Here is a 5805-nt window from a genome sequence, read left to right as displayed (position 1 = left end):
CCCCCCCCCCCCCCCCCACCCTCTCTCTCTCTACATGCCTCTCTGTGGCTTGCTCCCTGGGAGCTAATCAGCATATATTGTGCTGCAGATGAAAGAAATGGCCCTCAGAGTTAACACCAATACAGGAATACCCAACACCCTGTCCAGAACGAATGACATCATTCTCAAGTGTGTGCTTGCACGTGCATACATCTCTTCTGTCCTTTTGTTGTTGTTTGTTTGTAAGCAACTGCATGTGTGCCATGAACTTTTACTGCTCTCATCAACCCCGTACTTGTTTGGCATTGTGAAGTCTTTTTTAAAGCTACTCACTGGATTAGAATATACTGCTGTGTCTGGGTGCCAGTTAGCATATGGATACGTTTCTCTTGTTTTTGACAGTAGAAAGTTGTTTGGAGTGGCAGTTATCTTATTTATTGGAATATCAGTGGTGCTGTGTAAATAATAGATAAGGTCTGTTGATGGGGTCTCTGGTTTGTCCCAGAGTACAATGAGAAATACACTGTGCACAGCCAATTTTAGTCAAACAGCACACTCAAGAGTCCTCTCTTCTACAGTTATTGTGCTTCAAAGCAGTGACAGAGAGCAGAGGAGAGGAGAGGAGAGGAGAGGAGAGGAGAGGAGAGGAGAGAAGTTAGAAGGAAGGAGAGCTTTCAAAGCAGTCCAAACTTATTTGGAACAACCCTTATCTGGCCTGGCTTAGTGCCCCTCTGATCTTGGCTGCATGCCACGCCGAGCAGCACCTAGCAGGGTCAGAGGAAGTGAGGTCATGTGAATCATGGAAGCAGTTAAAGATCCACTTGGCAGCAAATGGCAAATTCGCCACTGAAGGTCAGACATACATCACCTAACAGAAAGAGATAGACGTGCTGCTGTGGCAGAAAGAGATAGCGAGGGGGGAGAGGGGAGATCTTCCATCTTCCTACTCTATTGTTCTTTTGGAGAGAAGTGCGAGCGTCGCAGAGAGCTGGATATAAGGGCCCGTCTTTGCTTGCAGTAACATATATCCCACCACGGGAGCTTTATAGTGTTGCTGTTGTGCTTGTGCTTGAAAGCAGAGATGCCACGCAGATAAACAGCAGCTGCTCCCCCATTCATTCCGTCCTCTCTTCCATCCAACTGCACACACAAACACACAAACACCTTTTAATCTCAACAAAGGAGCCGTATTTCCCAGAGAATTAAGCACAGGCGAGAGACGCATAGCTTGGCCCTGGTGTGTGTCATCCTGGTGGTGAGAGCTTCTGGAGTCAGAAGACCAGTACAGTGACCCGTCTCAGGCTGCTTTAATCTAATCAGTCTCTTGAACTTCCTATTAGTCTGGTTTCCCAACAGTCTTCTCCACTGGGACTGCTTTTATCTGTTGTATGGCTGTTTACTCTTCAGGGGTCAGGGAGCTGCCTCGCTTTCTGTACAAGAAACCAAAGCTACATCACAGCACATTACACCCAGGCTCTCTGTGATTAATGTGCTGGGGTATCCACTTTTGTGTTTATTCCATGGGCAAGTGTGTGTGTGTCTGTGTGTGTGTGTGTGTTTTAATGTGCTTGGCTGGGTCTATCAGCCAGACTTTAATCTAATCTGGTAGCCAGGCCTGCCATGGTGACCTGTAATGATTTAAAGCTGACCTCAGCTCTCTAACTCAATACACTCTTTCCTGCTGAGCCGCACCGTGCAAATGTGTGTGTATACAAATGTGCGTATAACAGCACACTTTCCTACATGTCGATACAAGCCTATTAACATACAGACAGTGAGTATGTACTGGTGTCATGATGCCACCTTGACTTTGCACACACACACACACACACGCACACATTCACTCCGCGCTCGTTCATGCAAAAGCAACACACACACATATTCCCAGCTCTTTTTCTCTTCATACGCATCTCTGTCTTCCTCTCTTTTTTTTCCCCTTTTTCTCTTTGACCTTCGGTTTGAGTTTATGGGAGTAACCTCCAATCCTATAAACAGGCAACAGTCACCCACGCACACACACCTACACACACACACACACACACACACAAACACAATGGTTATTGGATTCATAACTGGGAGACTCCTATCCTCCTGCACTCTGTGCAAGATGAGAGGTGTTGAAATGAAATTCTCCCGCAGAAAAGCTCTGCTCTTACCTGGGATTTAGAAAATCTCTAGAAGGGCTCTCTCTCTCTCTCTCCCTCTCTCTCTTTTTCTCTCTCTCTAACCCACCACACACACACACACACACACACACACACACACACACACCCCGAGGCTAGCAGAGCCTGCACGATGAAAGAAAGAAAAAGGGAATGAAAAATAAGCAGAGTCAACGAATGAGCGTCAGAGAGACATAAAGGGATTACAACAGGGTACACTGGGAATGGTAGCAGGATGACAGGATGGTGAAGAGGAGCTATGAAGGTACTCAAAAACACACAGGGTGAGCCGAGTTTCAGACAAAATTGATCTGTCTATCTCTGAAGCTGTAGAAAGGTGCACGAGGTGACCAGGGGTGGTCAATGGGTTTAGAGGAAGAAAGAACAAAAAACTGCAATAGAGGGCTAAACTGTTATAGTTGATATAGCTGCACGTATTTCCTATAAAACATAAATAAATAAAATGATAAAGTTTTCCCAAAATGATTGTAAAATACTGTGAAACTAAAGAAGTCCTCAAACCAAACAATTAAATATCCAGAAGGACCCATAGCTTTACAAACATGAGCCATATGAGCATCTTCCACCTGGTTAGGTTTAGTTCTATTTAAGCAAACAAAACTACAAAACAGTCTGAATGTTTGGAGCTGTCAGTCAAATGATCTTCATCAGCAAGTGGAGTGGAGTTTGCATTGTAGATTTTTAACATTTTTTCTGAGCTTTTAGGACTTCTCATCTGTGTTGACTTAAAAAAAATATCTTTTCTTGACCTTGGAAACAGACACACTACTCAGTGTCCATTTAAGAGCTGTTCTGGAGCTTTCACTCCTAACAAATGGACTACAGCAGCCTGAGAGTTTCTTACTTGGTTAAAGGTCCAGTGTGTAAGATTTCAGGGGCTCTATTTTCAGAATACTGTATTGCAGAAATTCAATATAATATGTGTAATGAACAATATCATAACTATTATAAGTAACTATTTATATCAAAATACACCCTGGCTCCTTTTCCAGAGTTTATCAACTACCATGTTTCTACAGTAGCTCAGAACAGACGAACTACACATCATTTTGCATTTTTGTGCATTTTGCAGCCATCATATTTCTCCTTCAGCCTTGGAGGCGCAGGTTTAAGAAATAGGGTTGAAATGAGGAACTATACCAATAAAGTTTGTAGGATCCGGAATTTGGTCAAGAGGGTACACCTTGAATTGACCTGCTTTTTCTCCCTACACACCTGTGTCGCGTCTTAAATAATTCACAACTGTAAAATGCAAATTTGGTTCTTATAATGAATGTCGATTTTTTCACTTGATCATACCAGTTGACATACTCTACATTTACATACTGTATGTTTAAACCATGAGTGCTCTATCTTTATTGTGGTGGTATTTCTCACTGCTTTGGAAATGCAAAGAGGTCTTATTGTGCCATTAAAGCTCTTTGAATTGCAGAGGCACAAACACAGAAGATACTTTAAAGCAACATCTTAGAAAGGCTAACCTGAAAAAAAAATCTCAATAGACCTTCCAGCACCATGACAGCAGACAGCACAGCAGACACAACAGCTGTATTGAGAATGAACCTCGGGTAACCCTACAGCAACCCAGTTGTTCATACCCAGAACAGACTAGAACATCATTTACACAATTCTAAGCCTGCCTGTGATCACCTGTAACCCAAACCAATCACACTTTAAAGGTAACAAGCAGACATGCACAGTATCTACATGAAACCAACAGAAATACAAATTACAGTAGCCGTAATTACAGCAGTGCAATAAATAACTAGTGTGACTACTCCCCTGAGGAGTTTGCTTTGGTTATACTGAGACCACGATAACACAGTCAACCTCTCTATTCTGAGCCTGAAGCAATTAAACGGCTCCCATGATTGCACCCATAAAATATCCTGTGCCCTTAACAGTTCCTATTTTCTGTGTTGTTAAGCAGAGTAATTAAGTCTGAAAATGATTTTTGTTGATGGAGTGAATATGGTTGAAAAGAAGGGGGAAAAAACTGCAGTTAGACAAATCCTGTGAATGATTTTGTAAAGTCTCTATTTTAATTATGTCAGAGTGAGGGAGAACAGAGATGAGGTCGCAGTGGCCCTCTTGCTCTCCCATGCTATCAGTCTATCTTTTAATTATCCACCACTCCTGTATGGAAAGCAGAGGGTTGGTATGGAAAAGCAGAGATAGCAGGGGCTTACATTCCCTCATCAGCTGCCTGGCAGAAGTGTATGATGATTTGATGATTTAGTTCCCTCTCTTTCTTTCTCTCTCACACACACTAAACACACTATCTTTCTCTCCTTCTTGTGTCTAATAATTGCAATAAAGAATTCATCTCTGTCATCTTAAAAGTGTCTTTTAAACTCTGTCCTCCATCTCCCCTTATACCCTCACAATCACTCTTTTGCATGCTACGTAACTATAGGACATTGGAATTCATCGTAGAAGAAAGAGAGAATAACATGAACTGAAACTTTGCCTTTTTTTCACAGAGAGAAGGTATTAGCTGGATGTGAGAATAAAGGAATACACCATGTAGGAGAAAAATGTGTTGAATGCACCTGAGAAATCCAATCTGAAGACAAGCCGAATCTGTGTTACAAGGATACACTGAAGGAAAGCATTATGAAATGTGTCACCATACAATGAATCACTTTCAGTGCCTTGGTATTTACCCTGACCCATGAGCCACTGCAGCTTGTTCCCTGTGCCCCCTGTAAAAGAAGACCTGCCTCAGTAAGGGCTGCTGAAGCACATCACCTCAAAGGAAACTACTAGTTTTTCATTATAAATCTTGTCCACTTTACACCACTGCTTTTGCAAATCATGCTGTTGTGTTACAGTTTGGATGTAGTCTTCTTACTGTTTAGGAAGGCATTTTTTTATGATGTAAAAATCAATAAGCATTTTATCACCTACCAAATAGTGTACGATGTTTGGTAGGTGATACGATGTACCATTCCTTAACTTTAAAATTAAGTGTAAACTAATCAGATAAAGTTATGTCAGCAGTTTAATTGTAAGTGGTAAGCAATAGGAATTCACAATACATCCTGCATTCATTAATGACTGAATCATCGTGAGTCATGCATTAGTTAAGCATATGATGGATACACTTATTGTAGTATTGTACTAAGTGGTCACCTTTTCCTCGTGTTATAAATGATCTCTGTGTGCAGGCATTTGTTTTAGCTCATTCCAATGATTTGCCCTTATGTATATGCATGGCTGGGAATTAAAAAGCATAATCACTTGGGTAGGTGCTCTATTAAAATGAAAATGAGCTATGGTCTCCTCAATTTGCATTTTCTTAAAGGTAGATGTGGCAGAATGTAGCAACAACTAATTTACATTGATTTTGTCTTATTTAATTGAATGTTGTTTCTTGCAATGTATGAGAGTATTCTGCTGTGAAAATTACAAAGTAATTAAAAGCTAAAAAAGTCCACGCAGTCTTTTGTTGTGCTGACTGTGTGAACTCAGTATTGATAAATGTCTGTAACCTGTAAGTTTTTATACATTCATTTTACATTAAACAAGCCTTTGTTTTATATACTTGTCTGATAATTATTGCCTTACCTTGCCTGATTATGAGCATTCATTATACCTTTATTAAATGAAGGTTAATTGGCCATTACACATCCAAGTGGAT

The sequence above is a fragment of the Larimichthys crocea genome, chromosome XIII (genome assembly GCF_000972845.2).
Source record: "Larimichthys crocea isolate SSNF chromosome XIII, L_crocea_2.0, whole genome shotgun sequence".
Taxonomy (NCBI): Eukaryota; Metazoa; Chordata; class Actinopteri; family Sciaenidae; genus Larimichthys; species Larimichthys crocea.
This window is presented reverse-complemented; position numbering follows the sequence as displayed.